At 40.3% G+C, this 24806-nt stretch overlaps 1 long non-coding RNA gene across 3 annotated transcripts in view; it reads left to right on the top strand.

The window, feature by feature from the left end:
* Positions 1-366: 366 nt before the first annotated feature.
* LOC126406598 (uncharacterized) overlaps positions 367-24806 on the top strand; it is a 298656-nt gene continuing 274216 nt past the window's right edge. For all 3 annotated transcript variants that reach the window (XR_007571725.1, XR_007571726.1, XR_007571727.1), the window contains exon 1: positions 367-1065. This is a non-coding gene — a long non-coding RNA (uncharacterized LOC126406598). The remainder of the gene's footprint in view (positions 1066-24806) is intronic.

Below are 24806 nucleotides of genomic sequence, written 5' to 3' on the forward strand. Positions count from 1 at the left end.
TAGACAACGGCAGCATTTCTCCGACCACGTAGCGAGCCACAAGCTCCGTGGCTTCTTTCAGACTGATAGGTTTAACGTTATCTCCGTTATTAGAACCAAACGACAGCCGTTGCTGTTTCGGAGCTGAAGGACCAGCGTTCTAAAAGTAACAAAAGTAACTGATGTCTTGTTTGAAAATGTACTTAAGTATTTGATTACTCAAACATCAAACTAACGCGTTAGGTTACTGCAAAAAGTAATCAAAGTACTCTAACGCATTACTTTGTAACGTTACTTTGTAACGCGTTATACCCAACTCTGATTATTACTCAACGCTGAGCCTGGTGATGTGGATGCAGCGATGTTACCAACACACACACCAAAGGCTTCAGATTGGCAGTGCACACGTGTGGTTTGTTGTGATGACGTAAGTGGGCGGCGACAGGTCGCCGCGACCACACCGTTGGAATGGAGTACGCTGAACCGGAGTAAACAATCCCACGTTTGGAGTCTCTATGCGGGTCTACCGGGGTCGACTGTGTAACAGGCCGAGGTTTTTAATGGCCGGTAAGCATAGAGGCGGCTCGATGAAGTTGTTAAACATGCGAAGTTGCGAGGCGGAGTATTTCGACATACTCCCTCGTGGAGCCGGGAGGATGCTAGCGTTAGCACAACGCTAGTAGCCTAGTAGTTGCAGACCAGCTGAGAGAAGGCGGTATCAGCCGAGCGGCCCACCGACAGCAGGCTAGCTGTCCTGGAAACAACTCTCCGAGTGTACAGGACTGAGGAGAGGCGGAGAAAATCCAAACGTTTGCTGCAGAAGATCGCCGGTGGCCCGGGCAGGTAGCGCCGAAGCGGTGGTGGCTAGGAGGGCTAGCAGGTTGACGCCGTCAGCCAGCCTGGATGGAGGACAGTAGTGAAGCTGTCCTGGTCAGCAATCCGACAGCAAAGAACAGCCAGAGGGACACGAAGAGAGGCAGGACGGAGCAAAACGGGCTGGATTACAGAGTCCACTAACGTAACGTTAGTCCTGGAGCAGGAGCCGATGCAGTAGCAGGTGTAGCGGGGTGGAGTACACCGGGACAGGTAAGAGACCGGAGTTAACGTTTTGTCCGTCAAGTAGCTCTCATATGTTGCAAAAAGTGTCCAGATGGAAAAGCAGCAGACAGATGCGACTGTAGCAAAAGGCATCCGTGGCTGTACCGATAGATAAACACAAAAAAACCACTTACATTTTTGGACAGAGAAGCGGCGAACAAACAACGCCAGCGCCCTCTCACATCCGGGTACGATGTAGATTGGGATCTGATTGGATTATATATTGTAAAAATGTAATTTTTTAATATCTTGTTTCAAGTCAAAAGAAAAAATAATATGATGTTAGTTTTAATAAATACATGATTTAAAATATCAAAAAAAGAGAGAAAAATAAAGAAACTAAGCAAATTTCTCCAATATTTCTACTTTCACTGAACCCTGAATTTTAGGAACCATTACACCCCTTACAAGTGCAGTTAGTTACATTTCACCACTGATATTAGGAACCAGCCACCCCATCCCGGCAGCTCTGGGAGGTAAGACAAATAGTAAGCAGATAAAGAGACAGACGAAATAAACTTCAGTCACCTGAAATTTCAAGAAACTGCAAATAAGGAGGTCAGAGGTCAGGGTCACAGTAGCCCTGTGTAATTCTAACCAGAGATGAATCATGTTAGAAAAAGAAAAACAGAAAAGGAGAGAAACAAGCATTTTTAAATCCCCCTGTCCTCGTTTATTCTGCTGCTTTGTTGTTGTTGTTGTTGTTGACACTGCAGTTATCTATCAAATATTGAGCGTGTTTGTGAGCGCAGTGACTGCTTGTTCTAAAGGCTGCACGATGCAATGAGCTACGAATCATCAGGCATTATGATTATCAAAGAATAACGGTTGTACACAAATCCTCCACTTTATTTAACCAAGTTATTTAGCAGCTTGTTTACTTCTCAGCCATAAGCTATAAGCAGTCTTAAGCAGCGGAAGTGTGAAACTTTGGACTATATATAAATATATATACATCCGTATGTACACACATGCAGGGAGGAAGGTGCTACACAACAGGCTCACACTCTCTCTCTCACACACACACACACACACACACACACACACACACACACACACACACAGTCTCACTCTGGCATACCCACCCACACACACTGCTCACTTTTAGCCCTCAGGCATCGCATTTGAGAGTTTCATTTACTTGATTAAATCATATTTGCATATGGAAATTGTTTGAAAATGATATTAATTTGTTATATTCAAAGGAGAATTACTTTCTCATATTAAAGCTAAATCAGACAAAGGCTGCAAGAGTGACAGGTGATGATATTGAACTTTGCTCAGTTGGAGCCTGTCGGTATAACCACACACACACACACACACACACACACACACACACACACACACACACACACACACACAAACTGTACAAAATGCATGTTTTTTCTAGGATATAAATCAGTTGACACCACCGTCCAAATCTGCGTCCAAATCCTCCTCCTCTTCCTCCATTCCATTGAAAACGAAGGTCAGTGGCTCGGCAGCGAGCGACAGGATTTTCTTCAACCTTGCGTGTTGTGTCCAGGTGTGTGTGACTGATGGAGCTTGGCGAGACGTCACCATGGGACAGATCTCCTCCTGAGCCAACTTAACTTATCAGGAACATGGACCAAAAAAATCAGGCTAATTAATTAAGAACAGTATTAGAAGTAATGGGATATTATAATATAAATTGCTACATTCTGGAACCAATTTAATCCAATTACTGGAACCCCTCATGAATATAATACCTCCAAAATCACTCCGTCAGAGTCCAAAGGGAGATGTGTCTGACTACTAAGACTGAAAGAAAAGAAAAAGGGAAAAAAATCTGCTCCCTTTTAACAGCGAACACCAACGATGATTTAAATTGTTGAGAGGAACTGTTAATTTGAGTAATAAACCTAATGATGATTTTTTTTTTTCTAATTGACATTTCGACCATTTACAACCTGAGTAGGTTTTGTTTGAGCTCCCTTGTGCTTGATAAAGATGAATGACTGGAAAGGCTGATTGGTGCTTTTTCCCTTAATGGCTTCTACCCAATTTAGAAAATGTCTTAAAAGAGACAAAAGAATACTATTCTCCAGCCGTTAAAGTGGAGTGCGTTTTGGAGGAGTGGATGGGATAAATTGACATTAAGAATCACAGCAACTTTAGAGGCTCAGAAATCATTTCATGAGGGATAAATCCACATTACAGCGTATAAAACGATACACGAGTGCTTCGGATAAGATTTAGAGTTAGGTCGCGAGACTCTTACTGAGCATCCTATAAGTGGGAATAAAATTGCACAGCAGTTTGAGAGTAAAATTTCTTGTCCTCACTCAGTGATGGAAACAAATATACTTCAAATGTTCCTATATATGTATATATGTATATATGTATGTATGTATATATGTATGTATTTACACCGATCAGCCAGAACATTAAAACTACTGACTGGTGAAGTGAATAACACTAATCATTTTGTTGCAGTGCAATCTTTGTCTGAGGAACCTTGGCTCCTGCCATTCATGTGGATGCCACTTGACATGCTCCACCCACCCAAGCACCATTACAGACCAAGTACACCCCCCTCATGGCAACAGCACGCCCTGATGGCAGTGTGCCCCCCAGGCAGGACAATGCACCATGCCAAGGTGGTCAGGAATGGCCCGGGGGACATCAACCTAGAGTCCAAATTCCCCAGATCCCAATCTGATCGAACATCCATTGGGCATGCAGGTTCCTTTCCTCACAACCAACAGGACTCCAAGGATCTGTTCTTTGTCATGTTCCTTGGACCATTCCTGAGCAGTTTCTGCAGTTGGGCATGGCGCATTGCCTTGCTGGGGGGCTACTGTCATCAAGGGCACTGTTGCAATGAGCGGGGGCACTTGGTCTATGACAGTGTTTAAGTGGGTGGAGTGCGTAAAGGGGCATCCACATGAATGCCAGGACCAAAGGTTTACCAGCAGAACATCGCATTGTAATGAAATGAAATGATCAATGTTATTCACTTCACCTGTCAGTGGTTTTAATATTTTGTCTGATGGGTGTATATATGTTGTGATTACCAAGCAGTGGTGAAAGAGTATTCAGATACATACCTTCTTGAATAATGAGTAGCTTTGTAAATAAACGCTGTAAAAATATCTTGAAAAAAGTAAAGAGGTACTGCATTAAAGTGTATTTCCCAGCAGCGACAACACATTTGTACATCAACCTCGTCACATATCAACGTTTGGTCACGGACTTTCCACATCCAAATACGACATGCAACGTACCCTGGGTGCATTGGTTGTTGATGTCCTGGGACACTGTGTCAAGTTCTGCCTGTTACATGCATTGTCTGTTTTTGAAATACATACATTTTCACAGGAAATGTACTCTTTGTATACAGTCTCTTTCAAAATAAATGCACTACGTCAGTACAACACCACGAACTGATGTTTTTTTCCTTCAACAAGAAAGGCACATGGATGAGTTTTGCTAACACACACGTTGTTTGGCTTAGGACAAACATATTGACTGGAGTGGAGATGAAGCAGGAGACGCAGCGTCATCACCTGACGAGGCGGTTGCGTCATTAGACCTTTGATGCATGCACTACAAAATTACTGATAGCAGCACTGTTTGTCAAAAAGCTTCGCGGTTCTAAAGGACCGACCACCTACCAAAAAGTACCGGTTCTCAGTATACATCCCTACTCCCGCCTGCCCCTCTCGGGCTTCTGCCACTTTAACTAGTTGTCGTCCTACTGCGCTTCCCCCTGACGCTGCTGGTTGCTGTTAAACAATAACAGTGACTGGCCACGTATCATGCTGACATGAAAGGATGGCTTTCTTTGTCGGTGTCTGAAGCTGGAAGTCACTGACCAGGCCCCAGATTTCGACGACAGCATTGCAGCAGCTGGTATTGTTTTCACCTCTGTGTGTGCCCACATTCATTTTAAGTCGCTGTATTGTGGCTCGAGTGATTCAATCACAAGATGGTCTCTAGTTTCATTTATTCAGAGTGGTGGAATGCAATGGAATACATTTACTCAAGTATTGCACTTAAGTGCAAATTTGAGGTACTTACACTTACATGTACTTAACATTACATGCTACTTGTACTCCACTACTTAGAGGCAGTTACAGTATAGTTAGTAATTACTTTACTGATTAAGATTTTGCACACAAACTACATAAGGAGTGAAAAAGATATGATGGATTGTTGTAGATTAAACTACCCAACAGTGAATACAATAGTTACAATTAGCACCACTTCAACTAATAATATAATATAATATAATATAATATAATATAACTAGTCCATACCCATTGAGTGCACAGTTGCCCACGTACAGTTTCACATGGTGTGTTTGGGATACAGGTCATAGGAAATTGCAGATTAAATAGTCAACTGAACCCATTAAGAAGAGCAATGTATTCAGACAGAGTTTTTGTGAATTTGATAGCACGATTGCTTTATTGAAAGTACAGTAGTACCATTGCCAATAGTGGGATAGTTAGTGGGCTAAAACTGTACATTAGTAGTTGAGGTAGCATGTTGAAAGGCAGATAGTTTATGTGTTTATATGTTGTATTGACTTAAAAGTGGGGCGGTAGTTCACATGGGAAAGGTGCGGCTAGCCCTTGTTGCAGCGGTGTGGGTTGGAATCCAGCCTTCGTTCTTTGCTGCAGTGTTCCTTGCTCTCTCTCTCCCATCCTTCCTGTCATGCTTCACTGTCCTGTCAAATATAGGCAAAAATGCCCCAAAGTTGAGGGGTATGGGGCAACTTTTTCTATACAACTAATTTGAAATGTAATGCTGAGCAATTTAAGCTTTCTATTAAAGGTTAACTTTGGTATTTTCCAAACCTAATTTCCCATGTTTTTGCGTCTTAAGCCCTATTTGCACAGGACTAGTATAACTTGGGGACCCTTTGGTTATATGTGTTGATTGTCGAGGTTGTCTTCCATTTTAATCCCGTGCAAATTTGTCACGTTTGTAATTTGTAAAGCAAGATGTCCAATGCAGATTGTCTACCATACTTTGCCAAACGCAGAGGTCTTTTGATAAAAGTTTTTCTGTGTGAATCTGCATTTTGTTGATTTGAGGTTGTTTTTAGGTTTTCTGTTTGCGCCCTGCCTCATTTCTGCCTCTTTCCCAGTCAAGAGTTGCGGAGGCTGCATCCGCAATTATAAATGAAAGTTTTGACAGCATTTTGTTTTGCAGAAAAGCTATGCTCAATTCAATCAGAAGAGTGAAATCTCGAAAGTTAATGAGATGGATGACATGTGGCAATGTGTGGCAGAAATAGTTCTGTTTGTTTTAACCAACATTATTTAAAAGCAAAAAGGAGGACCGATAGCCAATGGGTTTAGAGACTGCTGGTCCATCAGCAATGTCCCTCTGGATAAATAGTTTTATCTAAATGGGTGAACACTTTCAACACAGACCCTCCAACACAGTTTTCCTCCTGACCAAGGTTGAACACGGGTCAGACACCTTGTTGACCAGGCCTCTCTCTTGGGAATGGACATAGATTTAATGATGATGGCATTAAACACACTACTTGAGAAGAGAGAGACAGAAATACTGATGCTGATAAACAAGAGAAAGCAGGTGTGTATGGATAGAAGCAGAGAAGTAAAACTAAAACTAAACTTTGCATGTTATGTTATCCTGCTCTGCTTGCAGTGACAATTAGCCGGCAGATCAAGGTCACACCTGTATGAATCTCCTGTATCAGCGGGTATCACTGACCACTTGGTTGGGTGGTTTTCATTCTTAATTATGCTTATGTGTGTGTTGATACATGTGTGTATCCCGAAACCCATCAGCAGGACTGAAACACTTCTACAGGCTGGGAACAAAGTATAAAACTTTCCAAAGAAGAAATGAAATTATTTCACAGAGAAAAACAAAACTCAGTTGCTCTTTTAATCAGCAACAAATTCAACCATGCCTTAATGCATATTTAATTACATCAACTTTCCCTTTTTTTCTGATCAAAGCGAGAGGGAAGATCTCGTTAAACGGAGGCATATGGACGTTAGTGTGAAATATTGAGAAGTATATGAAAGAGGAGCCCTGTATTCCCCGGTGGATCCCTCAGACAATCACGCCAAAGAATAGAGCAGAATGAATTGAGGTGCTTGTTGTTGTTGTTGTTGTTGTTGTTGTGTGGAGAAAATCCTCTGCTCACCAGTAAAGCTATTATCCCATACTACTGAATACAATATAATTTCAGTTTTATTGATACTCTCAAGAGCAATTTGGCAGGTAGTGTTGGTAGCAACAGAGCAGCGTCTCATCCCACCTTGTTCACATCAACAAACAATAGATAATGCAATAACACACTGTATTGTAATGGTAGAAACAGTGGAGAAACACCTTACACCAGTGCTGGTTTGGTGTTATTATCATGTGCTTAGACATGGTGCTCATATCATTTAATCTCAAATGCCTTCAATAGCTTTCTACTACTAAATGTTGTTTTTCTGTCAAATAGATGAAGACATCTTTGCCAAAAAAGGTTGATGCATACACTTAAGTTAGGGCTGTTGTTCTAAATCAATGACTTGTTACACCGTTTGATTTTAATTCATAGAGAGAGATCAATGTTTCAAGACAAACGAGGTTGGCACTTGGCAAATAATTTTGTTGCAGGTTTAAAACATTTTCTCCATGTTTAATTGCAGCAGTGTAAAATCCCAGCACACTCTCAAAGCACCACTTCTTGCTTTGCTACAGCCTTAAAGCCCCTGAAAAGTTAAAGGGACAGTTCACCCAAACTCCCCCCAAAAAATACATATTTTTCCTCTTACCTGTAGTGCTGTTTAACATTCAAGATTGTTTTGGTGTGAAATGTAGAGTGTTGGGGATACCGGCTATAGAGATGTCTGCCTTCTCTCTAATATAATGGAACTAGATGGCACTCAGCCTGTGTGCTTAATGCACCAAAAAAAAATACATTTGAAAAACTCAATACCAATGTCTCTTTCCAAATGTATGTTTGTGCTATAAAAACAAATGTTAACCTTCTAAATTTTGTTTCATTTCTTGAGTTTGAGGTTTGGTATTTTAATGGCAGATTTTTTTTATGTCTTTCATGTTGTACAAAAACATGTAGCTACAAACATGGATGTAATTCCCACATAAACACACATACAGTCAGCCTGCACACACATCCAGTGAAGGTTAGGTGGCAAACAGGTCAGTGTTATTTGGATTCTGTGAGAAATAATCACGATAAATGAGTATTGTTGTGGAGGTCAGCGTACTTTTTCCACTGGAATGACGTTAAACCCACAGATCTCCATCAGAGTTATTAATTCCTGTTAGCGCAAACCTTGGCTTATCTCTGACCTCTCTCTCTTTATCTTTCATCCTGTTTTGGTCACATGTTTACACACTCCTCTCCAAGGGTGCACTTTTTACTGGACATGGGGGGGACATGCCCCCTCACTCCTGGTAAGAGAAGATCTGAGTTGATACAAACCGTTGATACATTCATTTGAGTTTCCTTATGTGGGCTTAAAGCAATAAGCTTGCAGAGCAGCAGTAAGTAGTGAGTTTTTGCCTAGAAAATTTGATGGGTCTAATAAAAGACGCTAACAAATTGCATTATGGGAATGCAATGTGAGCTTTTGTTTTTTTCCAATTCTAGTGACCCCAAGTGAAGATATTTACCCTCTACTGCTTTGGTCTTTTGGGGGGTAGCAGGGTTGACTAGTGGTTAGCACTGTTGCATCACAGCAAGAGGGTATCGGGTTGTTCAATGAAGAGTTGGAGCTGCCATGTTCTCCCGTGTTACTGTGGGTTCTCTCTGGGTTCTCTGTCTTTTTCCAGCAGTCCAAAGACATGCTGGTTAGATTAACTGGTGACTTTAAATTGCCTTTATTGTGTAGATGACCTGATGTGACTTCAGCCAGATGACCTGACATGACTCTGATCAAATTTGGTTAGATAAGGAGGAGCAATTGTTCCCAGTACTGATTATATGAAAAACAGGAAACAGCAGCTTTCGTGATGAGAAGTACCTACAGTACCTACAAGGCTTGTTTGTTAGCCGCTACAAATTGTCATGATGTACCAATTCTTTGGCTTTCTCGTGGGTAAATCTATGTCAGCCAGGATAGGCTTCAGACCCCCTGCGACCCTGAATAGGATAAGCGGTTACAGAAAATGAATCCTTCGGTTTGACCACGGGTTCTTTCATCCGTCACCTAACCGGAGTTGCCCTTTTAAGATTACGAAATTGCCCATAATGCAACACTATAAATGTAACAAGCTCTCTCTGTACCACAAAAGTCAGTTGTCACTCAATTCACAAAGAACTTTGCTGCTGTGAATATGTAAACCAGTCCTTGAATATAATTCACTTTTTGAAATGAGATTTTCAGAAACAAATACTCTCTTACGTTTGATTGCAAGGGTCAAAAGTCCAGCAACTCTTGTAGTATCAAGACTTATTTTATTCTTCCTATATTTTGGGGGAAAAAAAACAATATAAAAATTCTAAATTGTGTTTTTGTCTGACTTTCTGGTGTAGTGACGTCTGAAGCACAGTGAAAGAGGCATGTACTTTTTTTTTTACATAAAGAGCTGTGTCAGATGAGCTGTTCATATTCACCATAGCAATCTATTGTCTACTGTGGAAGTAAGGTTATTATCTATGATCTATACTGCTGACATTCAAAGATTATTAATTGCATGGTCGTAAATGAATGAATTCTTTATGCGTGTACTGGCTGATGTTACTTTGTTGTCGGTCGAGGTTGCCACTTACACTCTGTTAAATGCTGGCTCCTTTGGCTGTGATGTCAGCCTCCACAGCGGTTTAACCTGTGAGAAGTGTTTGTGATTAAAGTCATTTATAGTGCAGGTCTTTGGCAGGAGGCAGAGAGGTGAATCTCTGTTTGAAGCTGTTGATTCTTGGCCACATTTTCAGCCGTACAGCGTTAATCACATCAATGCAGCCTTTTGTTACTGTGTACGTGTGTGTGTGTGAAAGGTTTGCATGTCTGTTTGTACGTCCGATGATTACTCATGTTCACACATGAGCTAACTCTATATGTGGCATCACTGACAATAGCACCGGTGACTGTGTATGTACATGTGGAGCTTTGTATTTAATGATGTTTTATGTGTGTGTGTGTGTGTGTGTGTGTGTGTGTGTGGGAGTGGATTTGGCCCTCTCTCCTTTGTGATTGTGACTTTATTAAAGGTGTTTGTTCTGTCGGATGGCAGAGACACAGAGGAAGCTAAAATGGAAAGCACATAATCTGCACATTATACACATCATGTGTCAAAATATAGAAGAGTGATTTATGTGACAATCCCAATCCATGACATTTTGCTGCTTTATGGTATCAAAATGGAATGATAAGTATCATTTATTATAAGCACGGCATAAAATTACCATGAGCTAGTAGCCAAATGCTGCTGAATGGAGGATTTGGTTGTTTATCTTTCTATTCCTTCATCCAAGGGAACATTGTAAAAATATCCAGTGAGACATTTCAGCTAATATTGAGTCTTAAAACAAGTAGAGAAAAACGTTAGTGAGAAAGGCAAGTTGTTTATGGCGCAAATTTGCCTATTTCAAAAGTTTTCTTTAGTCAGTAAAAGGTGTAAACTGTACAGGAAGTTGTAAGAAACTGTAGTTATATACAACTGCATTGGCAGTGCACATGTAATGCTGAAGTTCCAATACAGTGTTTTATGGCTCTGAAAATTGTTTCAGAATCATTCTTGGAATCAGTCTCTCCAGATTTTAATTTTAGTCACACGTATGAGCATCTTAGAGAAGCAATGATTTGAAGAGTTTAGTGCAAAACCTGTCAATCAACTAAATGAATCATCCATCCATCTGTTATCCATAACCACTTATCCTGTTAAGGGTCACAGGACGCTCGAGCCGATCCCAGCTGACACTGAATGAGAGGTGGGGTACACCCTGGACAGGTTGCCCAGCTTGTTCTCATACCCAAGTCGTAATATACTGATGCTTTGTCTCGCCCCCTTGGTGTGTGATACCAACACCAAATGCACCCTTTGGCATCTCTTCAAGACACACTGGGCTTTCAACTGACTCCAGTGTAAGGGGGGGGGGGGCTGCTGTGCATGTCCCATGTGAAAACAGATATCAACGTTGCTTTAACATAGCTTCTTCTTCTGTGTAACTTATGTAGGTCATTCATGCCACATTACGTACTTATTTTAACCCAAAACATGATGTTTTTTTTTCTAACCTAACTTAGTAGTTTTGTTGCCTTAACCTACCTGTCACCGTTTCACAAAATGTCATCCATGAGAAAACTATGCGTCACATACAGACACTAAAGGATGCCTCGTGAGTCCATATGAGACACCAAAGGGGCATGACAAAGTGTTGTATTTGTCAATCTGGATATGAGAATGGGTTGGGTTGCCATACACTCACATGGCTGACAGAGGAATACAATAGATCCTTACAGTACATTCACACCTAATGGCAATTTTGAGCCAACAATTAGAGTTAACAATTAACAATTAATGTCTTTACTGTGGGATGAAGCCAGAGAACCCAAGGAAAACCTCTGCTAACATGAATAATGCAAGCAAACCCCACACTGGAGGGCCGATGTCATTACTGAAATCTATTAAATACAAGTGGCAGTGTACTGCAGGAATTGTTATCCTGCAAGGAACCTGTAAATGGTGTTCCAAAACAAGAAAACACCACCTATAACAAAAAAGTGACATTTTAAGAAAGTAGTCTTTTTTTATCATTGATTTTAATTTAATTAATTCAGTTAATTATAATGGGTATTTTGCAGTTTTATACCTGGAGGAAATGTGTTTATCTCAACAACGTTGCAAAGGCTGGTGTTGTTCTTACCTCATTAGTCTGCGTGTGTACCACAGAAGCGGTTTTGAGTATTTTGCCAGGTGTTTTGTCTGTCTGTAGCGTCACAGCTGGGCAAGATGCAGTCACAGAATACTTTACAGATGTGTAGTTGAGATCAAAATTAGGGTGAGATCGAAGATGGGTGTGGTCCGAACAAGGGGGCCAGAAATGGGGGTGGGGGGATGGGGTGTAGAGGATGGGCCATTGGTACCCCGATTTAATGCCCCTGGACCACATTTGTTTTGAGTGCCATATCACGGCTGGAGTCATCCCATTGTAACATTGTCTCTAGTGTTTATGTTGAGTTTGTTGAATCCCTGCAACACACACTCACTTGTACACAACACAACCATTAGTGGGGCTATGGTTAGGGTTACTAGGAATTTACACCAAACAGGAGACGTCAGTGGTTGCCTCTGTTTGCTCGTCACTGTCTTCAGTACCAGCTGTCCTGCCTTCTAGCACAGCTCCTGGTCACCAAACTGAGTAATAGCAGGAAGTCGATGTATGTAATTAATCATTGGGTTAACTAGATAAGAAGAATACACGTAGCAAGAAAATGGTATTGTCTTCAGTCATTGACTGATTTTATAACCCCTGCCCAACGTAGCTCTGCTGTACACAGCAATTGTGAAACTGGGGAGCTCATGGTAAAACTGGGTGCCTTGACTGATCACTAAATGGGTCAGTGTGGATTGATACATTTGTTAAAATGGAACCGCTGGTCTTAGATTAACGAGTGAGGAATGACATGGTAGACTTTTTTTTCTATATTCTACACTTTATGACTAGCTGGCAAGGTAGTCATGCATTTAGTAGTCTGGGGCCGTTTAGTGGCATTTTGGTAAGCAACCGGAACCAGGGCGAGAGAGACAGGATCCGGAATTCGATGGATGTGCCTTTCCGTCAAAATAAAAGCACCAAGCTAATAAAAATGCGGTGGAACTTTTTAATTTAAAGAATATAATTTACAAGAAAAGCCCCAAGCCATTAAGTTAACCTTTTTCTTTCAATGTATTTAATTGTATTACAAGTTATTGTCTATTTCATTTGTCTGTTTTATTTAATAGGCACTTGATCCTAGTTTTGTACATTATACCTGTAGTTTGTAAATGCATCTTTTTGATAAAGTTTGGGGCGGTGGGGGCGGAAGAGAGAGGAAAATTGCGTGATGCTCGCCATGTAGCATGCTCTATCAACCAACAACAACAACCACAACAACAACAATATGGCACTGCCAGCATCGCTGCCTGATAATGTTACACCTGTCAAGATGGTGAAAGAGGACGCGACGAGACGATGGTGCGCCAGAATCTAAAGCTTTACTTTGGTGAACACTTTTACTTTGGTGAATTTGGTGAATTCCGGATCCGCTCTCTAGACCGGAACCAGAATCCAGACAAAATTCAGAGTGAATGGAAACCAGGCTCTTCACGACGCGAGGCTATGCATTTAGCAGGATCGTGTTGTGGCTGTAATATGCTAACAGCAACTTGTAGACTACTGATCAACTCTTCCTTAGACAGCAAAAACACCACTTTTTCATAGAGGTGCTAAACTGGTTTGAAGTTAAGGATGAAGTGGGATGTTTGGTAGAAATGTTCAGCCATCAACTCCTTTTCTATGATCTCTGCGTTGTTAAAAATGGACAAAAACAGAAACAACACACCACAAATGGTGTGCTCTCCCAGTTACATTTTTCCTCCTAAAGTGCATTTTCAAGAGCATTACTCCACAGTTTCTTGAACTGATCACACACCTGAGTAAGATTATGCCCACCCCAACGTTTACCCTCCTTTTTAAACCCTCTCTCTGTGGTTATCTCAGGGCCTGCTGCACATGCTGGACGCCTAGAAATGATGGCATGTAATTGAGCCGCTGTAATTTGTAGTGATTGACCCAGAGGGCTGGCTATTAGCAATTGTCAGCTGTAATGATAGATACCTTTAGCATTACAGAGCCGTCCCCAGTGTCCGCACCCGCTTAACTTGTTATTTATAGATCATGTCAGGCCTGTAATAAACATAAAGCATAAAACTGCAGCTAATGTGCTGCTAATGAAATCTGGACATGAGCAACTTTATGAATTGAAATAATTCACAGGACTGTTTCAGTGACACTGGGTCCCTCTAACTCAGAAAAGGTTAGCAGTGCGTGCGTGAATGTGTGTGTGTGTGTGTGTGTGTGTGTGTGTGTGTATGTGTGCGTGTGTGTGTGTGTGTGTATGCAGAGTTGCCTTGCTCATTTGCAATTTGTAAATGGACAGAGTAGCACAACTACAATGCAGTCAGTGAGATGGAGTGTGTCGTGTTAAACTGTTACTCTGCCTTTGAGTAAGTGGTTGAAAAACTATAATCAGACATTTTTTTAACCAAAGGTGTGACCTCCATACACTTGTGTCAGGAGTGCATTACATGGAAGCCATGTTGGAGCCTTGAACGTTCCTTTCAGATCGCCATGGCTTTTTGTTGAAAGAGCTTTCACTGTGACAAAGCTGTGAACTTGATTGCTGGATGGGTGGCATGCATTTTACAAAATATGTTAGAAATAACAGTTTAAAATAAAATATTCACTGCTCACCTTCAAAAACATAAACTATGCAAAAAACATAATTATATTCTTTTAATTGCTAATTTGAGCAGCTTCAATAGCCTCAACTCAAACGTAAAATGGTGCTTCTTACTTTAGAACTGTCGCAGCACTACTGAAGTAATGTTGTTTAGTTAAATGTAATCCACCATGCTGTGAAAAGGAGTTTGTGTTACAGTGTGTTTCGATGTGTTATCCTGGTTGCATTTTGCTGTGTGTACAGTAGCATTAAAATCACGGTCTGGAGAGCAGAAACACAACACAGGAGCTGTCTGCCATCATTTCTTAGGATGGTGTTAAAAAAAAAAAAAGAACGTTTAATTACGAAGAGACAAAAACACAGCTCTGTTTTTATCTCTCCCAGGTGTAAGCCTATAAGGGATCATGCTTTTGGTTGTGTGTGGCCATGAGTGAGTAAGTGTGTGGTTGTGTTAGTGTTTATATCTGTCTGTCCACAGCTTATCTTGCAAACTACTGGACCTATTAGCCTAATACTTTGTGTGCACATTTATAACAGAATGCAAATGGACCTGGCATGAGTGCAGTGATTCAGCATTGTTGAAAAACCTGTTTTATCGAGTGTTTTATACGATCATTGACGGCTGAGTCCTCATTCCTCTTAATCGGCCAGTAGGTTTGCTTTTTAGAAATCAACAAGCCATACTGCCTGTTGCATGCCACATTTGGCCTTTGTTGTGGCACAAAAACTGACATCCATATAAAAGTTTGGTCACATATAGAAGTAAAGCAACTGCAGATAATTTCATACCCAATATATTATATTCCACATAAGTTAGGCACAATACAAGATGAATAAATCACAATTTTTTATTAATACTCATCACCATCTTGACTGTAAGCGAGCCAGAAGGGACAATTCCACCAGGCACAGCTGCACCACGTACTTGCTGCGACCTGGATTTGTTCTGTCTACCACACAGCATCACACTACATCAGGAGCATTTCAGAGGATACTTTTACCATAAGTAAGTAGGCTATGTAGTTAAATTGTATCTTTATTCTGTCTGTTTTAATACAGTTAAAACTCCAGTTGTGAATGACAGGGATCAAAAATTTGTGGCTGCGTGTTCTTAAAAATACATTCATCCTCATAATTATATTGTTTCTTTTAAGCGGCGCTGTGGCACGTCTGCTGGAGTCACAAGAATTGTCTAGAGTGGCTGCCACTAGCCCAGGCAGCCTGAACATGGCCATCTGTCAGAGATCTAAACTCTATTGAGTGCACTTTTCTAGTTTGGACAATTTGTTTTGTTGTGTGAAATGTAGCTTAACGTCAGAGGAATGTGGGAATGTAGTCAAAATTTGAGCGCTTAATGGGGCACTACAGCCAATTTTCAAAATTTATAAATGCCATTCCTATAGTCTAAGACCATCCAAAAATATAACTACACATGAACAACTCTCCCAGATCCAAAAACTACAGTGGAAAAATTCAAATTTGTGATGTCATAGGGTATAAAGTTTGGAACTGATCCATAGACAATGAATGGTGAAAGATGTTAAAGATGACACTGAGAGCACCCTGAGGAATGTTCTGAGTACATGGGGACATTTTCTCTTCCAGAACTGAGAACACCACAGTAAAATAAAGCTCATTTGGGTATAAAAAAGAAATCAAACATTCTCTGGGTCCACAAAATTAGTTCCCCAATTATTGTCTGTGGAGCAGCAAATTGATGACAACACATGTTTGAGATTTACTTCTCTGGTTTCTGGCTTTGAGGGAGCATAGCTCATGTTAACAAGTATTGATAGAGTTTCCTAGGCCATGGAAATAACATACTGACATTTTGAATTTAGGTGGTGTTCCCATTTAAACTCCTCCCTGGTATGGTCTATTCTTTCCTCATATACTCAATAAATCATATTGTTGATATTAGTTAATATCTATTGCTTTCACTTTGATAGGAACATATTTGTACATGTTCATTCATTCATCTCATTGATGACAGATTCTAATCAAAGTCTCTCCTAATTGTTTGTAACATGTAAATTTCTTTTTTACTTACATACCTGGAGCCACCTGCAGTCTCCTGTTTCTCAGTGCACAGCACTTAATTTAACACAGAGCTCGCACAGCTTCATATAAATCGTCCGACACACCACTTATAACCAGTAAAAGTAACTTTATACTGGCTCATGCACACAGTGAAATACTTTTTAAAACTTCTGAACTTGAAAAAAAAACTTTGAATCAAGTTTCCTCTTAATCCCAATAAATGATGTTGTGTCAGTGGAACTGCCGTTATCCCAGTTTATGTAAGTGTCCGGACTGCTTTTGTCATAGTATTTACAGCATGTTGCTCGCACATAACTGTACCCATAAATGAACAACTGAAAACAACCTTTTCCATCAACAGGTTAAACATTCAGTTAACAGACAATAAAACTTTGAAACATGTTTTTCAGATACAGCCCTAACAGTTATCTAAATAACTTGGGCCCATCGGTAAGCTATTTCATAAAATGATATTAATTTACTGTTTCTTCTGGAGAGTTTGGATTGTCTTTTCAGCTCATTTATTGTCTTTGGCTTTTAAACTGTTAAAGCAGGTAAAAAATGTTGATGTGATGTGAGTTGGTGTTGGCCATAAGTCTATTGATAGAGGTCACCACAACTCCAACTGCTATATTTCAAATAGTGCAATATTTTTACCATTTTAAATAATTTCCTCTGCTAAATGCCAAATCAGGAAGTGTTGCTCAAAATGCCGGCAATGCCAGTTGTGTTGCTTGGTTCATATGAGTCATTAATTTTTAAGCAAACTAGATAAAACGTCTGAATTCATGCGTCCTTTGAGCCTAAAATCACATAAATTGCTACAGATAAAGAGCAACGCTTTCTAATAATTTTGGAGAAAAACACAAAATATCCCCTGAGCGGTTCAGCTTCCAGTGAGCTTTCCTCAAGGTAAGCATGCTATCTAGCGGAGCGTACTTGTGTGTGTGTTTGGATGTTGTTCAGATCAGTGTATTTTCCATCGTGTGCCGTAAAAGCTGCTTATTTGAGCTGCTGTCCACGCTGTCTTGTATTTACTCTGTGCGGCTGTGTTTGCGCACACATGCATACAATAGTGTGTCCGTGCGTGTGTCTGAGAATGTGTGTGTAAATCTCCTGCTGCCGTTACCCCCTCCCCCCAGTCTTATTGCTTTCTTGAAATCCTGTTGATTCGCTCAGTCCCCGAGGCTAGAGACCCATACACAGCAGATGTTCCACTGAAAAGGCCATGAATGTTTAATCATTTGTGTTATTGATGCCGCCTTTTTGTTTGTTAGCAAGTGTGAGCGACTGTTAGGGTCTTATGTGTCTATTTTTGCATGTTATGCATTCGTCTGGGCATGTATGTGTGGCAAAGAGAGACATCTTAGTAAGTTCACAAACATCGTCTTCTCCATTTCTGTTTAAAAAATTATTTTTACCTCATGTGCCCTGCAATGAATGAATAATGAAGTCTATTAAAAATGTTATTCAGGATCACTATTGAGTGCGCTGTGTCAAATACCACATCAATGCACTCACACAAAACAAGACAATCTTTTTTTTTGTCAAACAGAAAGTTAAACCTTACTTTCCCCCGATCATGAATGAACAAACTGGGCTCCGTCTCTAAACTGTGATTTGTTGGACTTAAAGCTGCTGTTTTAGTATTTGAGCTGACAGCCAGATTTGATCATAATTAGACAGCATGCCGTGGGCTTTGATTGGCACGGTAATTGGATTGTCATTGGGGCTGAAAAGCTATTATCTTAGGATCATGCCCCATGAAATTTGTTGGAAAAACTTCTGTGGCCGTCATTAAGTCGGCCATCTTGGGGGCCTTCGCAAATGAGCTTTTTTTTCGGCGAAGGAAGAGAGTGAGAAGAAGGGAGGAGGGAGGGAAAAAAAAGAAAAGGTACCTGTGCACCGCTGGGACCCTTAGATCCTTCGAATCGCAGCGAAGACAATCTGGGCTCTATTGATTAATGATATTAGCATAGCAGGTAGCGCTAAGTCGAAAAGCGGCGTGCTGGGTTATTGCCCATCGCTCTCGCCCACTCGCCAGTAAAGGGGGTGGGGGTGGGCGGGGTGAGAAGGGGGGGCACTGAGTGAAGGAATGGGATAATGAGAGAGAGGTGAGCCTGGAAGGAGTGTAAGGGAGGGGAGCGATGGGAGGAAAAGGGGAAACTGCAGGGTGGCTTTTCATTTGCAATTGTTTATGTAAAGTATCAGGTGCGATGCCCATTTTAGAGGAATAAGTAGCAATATGAGGTAATGAAAATGAGAACAGAGATGTGAGAAGTGAAATAGGTGGCATTCCTCAAAGCCGTTCGGCAATTAAGTCAACTTGCATACCTCTGAAAGCTGGAAAACAGCAGCAAAGATATCTGACTCCCAGTTTCTCACATTTTCTCTTTGTTTCTTAACACTCCAGGGGTCAAAGTACCCCCATTTCTCCTGCCCTTTCGCCCCCACCCCAAAACACACACCCCAAACTGCAAGCCAGATCCAGCGTGCTGAGTGTACATATTGAAACATTACTACAAAATTTCCAGAAATTAAGAAAACACAATCAGATCAGAATCAGGCCTTGATGTCTACAGCAAATTTTAGTTATTGGTAAAATGTACCGGATAAGAGTTTTAGAATAAATGTTAATTACAGTGTCTAGTTTGCTTGCTTTTCCAGAATTTTTTGACAAAGTTACACTGACTTTTCAATGCACTCATTTCCAGCTTTGATTGTCACTGCACCCGAACCTTGATCCATTTCATGTAATACTGACATTCTTAAATCATTATAATGGATAAGATACAAAAGAAAATGTGAGTCATTTTCCACTTCTCTCAAATCAGCTCACACATTCCTCCTGAATATTTTCAAATCTGCCAAACTCTACAGCCAGAGGAAGAAAATCATCTCTCAACTGTGCAACTAAGGATGAAAAAACTAAAGCCTCTAGTCTTTAATGTAAGATGTAACCAATAAATCAGTGCCAAACTTGTGGTTAATGTGCATAATTTTTGAGACAAAATATTTTAAAATTATTTTCTTTAAATCTGAATTGACTTAAATTGTTTCTGCATGCTTTCTGTTAACAGGATGGTAATGACATGCAAAATTGTCTCCAAGTTGAAGCTAACTTCAGTGTTGTATTGCCATTATATCTTATATTATATGCCATTATGGCTTATAGGTTATTTTATTTTAGATTTAGTGGCATTGAATTGAACTACAGAGGTATTTTCCTCTCCAAAACAAACCGATACAGTGATTTAAACCTGTAAAAAACACGGATCAAAGCAGTTTCACATTACAAATCAGTGTATCTTTGAAGCTGTTTGGCATGTTGTAAACGGGTGGCTCGTCCACCACATACTAATATGTACTGCCTTTTTTTTTTTTCTGATACCTTAAGATCCAGACGTTCAGGAAGTTTATACTGGCAGCAGAATTATCTGCAGAGGTCTCTTTTTCTCCAAACAAAAAAGAAAAAGAAAAAAAAAGGACTCTGATTTAACCAGTAAAAACACTAAAGGCCTATCTAGAGCCAGTGTTTGGTTTGTCCATTCTGGGCTACTGTAGAAACATGGGGGTGAACATGGCGATCTGGCGATAAATGAGGATCTGCTCCTATGTTGATACATTAATGGCCTTTTTAAAGGTAACAAAACGCAGTATTTTTTTTATTTTCAGGAGATTATACATTTAAGAAAATATTTAGTTATTATATTACATTCCATTCTGCTAATATAACCCCCGAAATCCTACACACTGGACCTCGAAGCCTACTTTGCATTAAATCAAATTGCGAGAAAAGTAAGGAAGAGTTCAATGAGTTTTGGATACAGTCAGCATGGTAACTGTATCTAATCCAAGATTTGACTGTCTGAATGTTCTCTTAGAGTTCCCTTTCTCACCACAGTTAACAAATGCATGCAAGTTTTTAAAACACAGAAACACCCGGCAATAGACTGCTTTACCATTACCAGTAGACCACAGCCAGGTACACAGCTTTCCAGTAGACCAGCATGCCTTTTTTTTTTTTTTTCTCTTGTGTCACGTAAGACATCACAGCCAGGCCAGACAGCAGGTTAGTAAATAGTAAAAAACAGCATGGAGGCCAGTGAAAATGTTATGCTGGTTACTTTTTACAGTATATCTCTTACTTATTCAGTCGTTCTTTCAAACTCAGTGCCGACTTAATTTTGAACAATGTCCAACTACTGCTCAGACAGAGAAGGACGTTATTTTGTGATGGCCCGTCAGGGTGTAGCATCAGCTAAGGGGCCAAAATTAGCAACTCCACCTGGGTTTCATATGTCCATCACTGCTGATCGGAGCCGATTGGAGCTGGGGCTGATAAATACCTGTGCATACTACAGAGTCATTTGTCCTAGGAGTGAATGCCAAATGTAACCCTTTCCATTAAATACAAAGACAGATGTTAGTAGGTGTTGGTGGAGGGTTTTTTTGTCCAGCGGGAAAGGGGCTTTTGAATCAATCAAGAATTGGCAATGTCCTATACAATGGGGTGACAAACAGTACAGTTAGCTTCATGTTGCAGCTAACCCTGATTCCATAATGACTTCTTTGGAACTTAAAATACAAATTTAGGAATAAAACTCGACTTGGGACTCGTTTGTCTTGATGTAAGACTTGACTCTTTTCTTTACTGCAGGGTGCTGAGACTTTCTTGGGACTTTCAAAGCAATAACTGTGTTCCAACTCTTGTTTACACGAGCCCTCACTCACAGACTGAATTTGATTGAACTGAAGAATTCCGCCTTTATGTTTCAGTGTGTGTGTGTGTGTGTGTGTGTGTGAGAGAGAGAGAGACACACAGAGAGACAGAGAGTGTGTGTGTGTGTGTGTGTGTGTGTGTGTGTGTGTGTGTGTGTGTGTGTGTGTGTGTGTGTGTGTGCATATCCATGTACACTGTCTCCATGCCTCAGGCAAATGGCTTCTAAATTGACATTCCCACCCCTCAAGGCCAATTCCTGTGCTGTAAATCCTCTGGGGGCCAAGAGGTGACAACATGGCAGCACTGTTCCACACAGAGAAATGATGACATTAATATACTTGAATAAAACACAGTGTCATACATTAGAGAGCATTATGTTATGCCATTTCTTACATAAAACTCAAGGGGAGTGAGTGTGTTTGTGTGTGTGTATTTTGCAAATGTACTACCTCTGGTTTATGATATAGGCTTTCTGCGCATAGCAGGATGTTTTGCATATGTTGATGCACGGTTTATGCAAGATAACGAATGCAGCTTTACATCATATCTCAAAGGTGTAATACAGCAGGGAAATGTTTTGTCCTGCTGATAGCAGCTCTGTCTGTGTCTCCCCTCTCTTTCATTGTGTCTGTGGGTGAAAGTTTCCATGCAGGCACTGTTGATCATGGCCTATCAAGTGTCATCTGATTTGCATTCAGTGGACGCGTCATTATTCACAACATTTGATGTCCACAAAAACACATTAGACCTCTCTGTTTCAGTGCCGAGTGGCGTTGGCCGCGACCGCCCAGACATCATTTGTGAGCCCAAATAGTCCAAATGTAAATTGATATGTAAGAAAATGCCCCATTAACTTTTTCATTAATGGTTATAATGCATTCTGAGTGTCATCCGCGGGGCGGTGCGCTTCCCTGAGCATGGCCACGCACACATGTGCCACACACACAAACAACACGGAGGCACACAAACACATTGAAACATGTGCATGCAAATACACAAGTGCACATTGATAAATATTACAGGAAATAGTGAGACACACTGAATGAGAATAATCCACACACACACATACACCTTTATTAGCAAACACACATACATTCAGCTGTAGCTATTGACAATAAGTTCATTTTATATCAGTTCTTTTTTTTATGCCATTTTACTTTAATTGGACCATTATTGAAACTTCACCAATTCTTACCGCCACAGTTCACAGCTGTTTATCACCATGTCAGCTTTATTTTTCACCACTGTTCATCATAAATATAATCTTCATGCCTTTTAGCTCTGTTTTGGTCTCCACCATCTTCTGAGATCAACATCTGCCCCCTAGGCTGCTAAATGCTCCACTATGTTCATCAGCCTGTAGCTAATTTTGTCTGTCTGCTGTTTGGTGCTGGGCAGGAAGTGTACAGTGGGTTTATAACATAAATGTGGGCCAGCAGAAGTTAGTCACTTGGCCAGCAAAGTCTCTAGTGCACTTACTCTGTGGGCTCAATGATGCAGAAGATCTGGTTGTTTTCTTCCATTTTCATATCTCAAGTTTGGCATTTTGGCCATCACCATTTTGGATTTTTGGGGACCAGAGGTGACCATATTTGGATGAGAGGGTGGAGGTAACCCTAACAGCTGCTAGCTTGTAAGGACAGTTCATTTACAGCTATGGTTAACTGTTTTGATGCTAATGCTAATTATCATTAGTAAAAAACAAGCTTAAAACCATTCAAACAAAATATGCTTATCAAAAAACTGAACATCCAGCTCCTTAGAGGATATGTTAGTACAACCAAAAGTTGAACCAGACATATTTTGGTGACCAAAATGTTATAATTAACATTCAAGAACTGAAAACACACTGAAATAGCAACCATTTTGGTTCTCCTATTCTCTGTAAATCTAGGGTTACCTTGTTGCTGTTATAGCAACTTGTCAATGGATGGCACCCACCTGTCACTCAGTGTGGCCACACCCTTAATTTAACTAACTTTAAGCCTTAATAACATTTAAATGGGGAGTTTTAGAAAAAAACTAATTAATTAAAAATAATAATTTTCATTAAGGGGTAAAGGGATCAAAACCATTTTGTACCAGGCTATAAACATGTTTACATATTTTTTTTCTCTTTAGTTCGGCATTTCAACTTCAAGGATTGACTCGCTCTTGGAGTCAGCCTCAAGTGGCAGTTAGAGGAACTGCAGTTTTTTGCACTTCAGTGTTAGCTTTATTTTTCATTTCTTGAGTTTGCTGCTTGGTTTATCAGAAGAGCTTTTTTTTGTACTATATACAGCCGCCTGCTTTGCCTGCTTGAAACATGTTAATTGGACAGTAAAACCAGACGGTTAGTTAAAATAGGCTAAAAATGCTGACAGGAACTAAACTCTGGTACTTAAATAAAACACACAAAAGAAACAGGAAGCTGGAAGAATCTGGAATACAGATCTCAGTAGTTTTCAGTCCCTGGCTATGGTCCTTGATAAACTATCTGAAACTTTCTTTTTCTTAGATCCTTAAAGATGAGAAAGGTAAAGAGAAGAAAATGTGTGACTTGTAATTCATTGTCAAGTTTTACTCCTTTATTTTCCTTTATTTCAACCTGAACTGCCTCCCACCCGTGTTTCTCTTTTTATATGTCTCTGCACACACATGCTTACAGTGTGTACACACAAATACGCCAACACTCCCACCAGCAGTCACTGCAAGAGTTAATATGTCTATTGTTTGGCCAGCACGTCAAGCACTTATCCCTGAGTGTTTGCAGGCTGCTGAAGGGAAAGAATTAAAGGTGAGTGTGTGTAAAACATTCACACACACACATACGCAGGTCGCTAGGCTGCAAAACCATGGCAACATTTACGGGATCAAGCACGAGTGGCAACTGTGAGAGTTGAGTTTACTCTGGTGTTTATGTGTTTATGAACACGTTGAAGCATGGAGACGGCAGATAACTTAGCACAATAACTAAGTTGGCTACGGAGCAGAGAAAAACAATAGTGCAGATAATACAGAAGAGCCTGCTGCACTCTCAGATCCATGGGTGCTTCATGTGTTAGACAAAGTTATTATCCAGTCAGTTATGGTATGCATCATGGGAAAAAATTGTATGGTAAATAATGAAAACAAAACAAAAAGATTTAAGTGTTAAGTTTTGTCTTTGAGTGGCCTCCGCTATATTCACTTTTGTTGATGCTTCCCTTTCTCCTGCTTTGTTCCCAATAAATGATGATGCAGATTTAGATTTAACCTTAGATCTTTAACGATTTGGTCAAACTTTTATTAAGAAAAGTTGTAGTGCTATTAGTATTAAAATCAAGTATTATTCATCTTTATTCACAGAATATTGTGACCCTTTTGAGGCACTGGTAGGGAGTAGGGATGTACCCAATTCCGAATACATTATTCCAAAAAGCAAAGAAAATGTGATGGAAACATATAAATCTAATAATTAATTCTACCCAGTGTTGCTCTTTAGTATTCAGGGGAAAAAATAGTGATTGACGTGTCAGTGTGTCAGCCTTTATGTTTTGCTGCAGTGCTCTCCAGTGCTGTAGTACTGTGTG

Source organism: Epinephelus moara, chromosome 19 (assembly GCF_006386435.1).
Source record: "Epinephelus moara isolate mb chromosome 19, YSFRI_EMoa_1.0, whole genome shotgun sequence".
NCBI lineage: Eukaryota > Metazoa > Chordata > Actinopteri > Perciformes > Serranidae > Epinephelus > Epinephelus moara.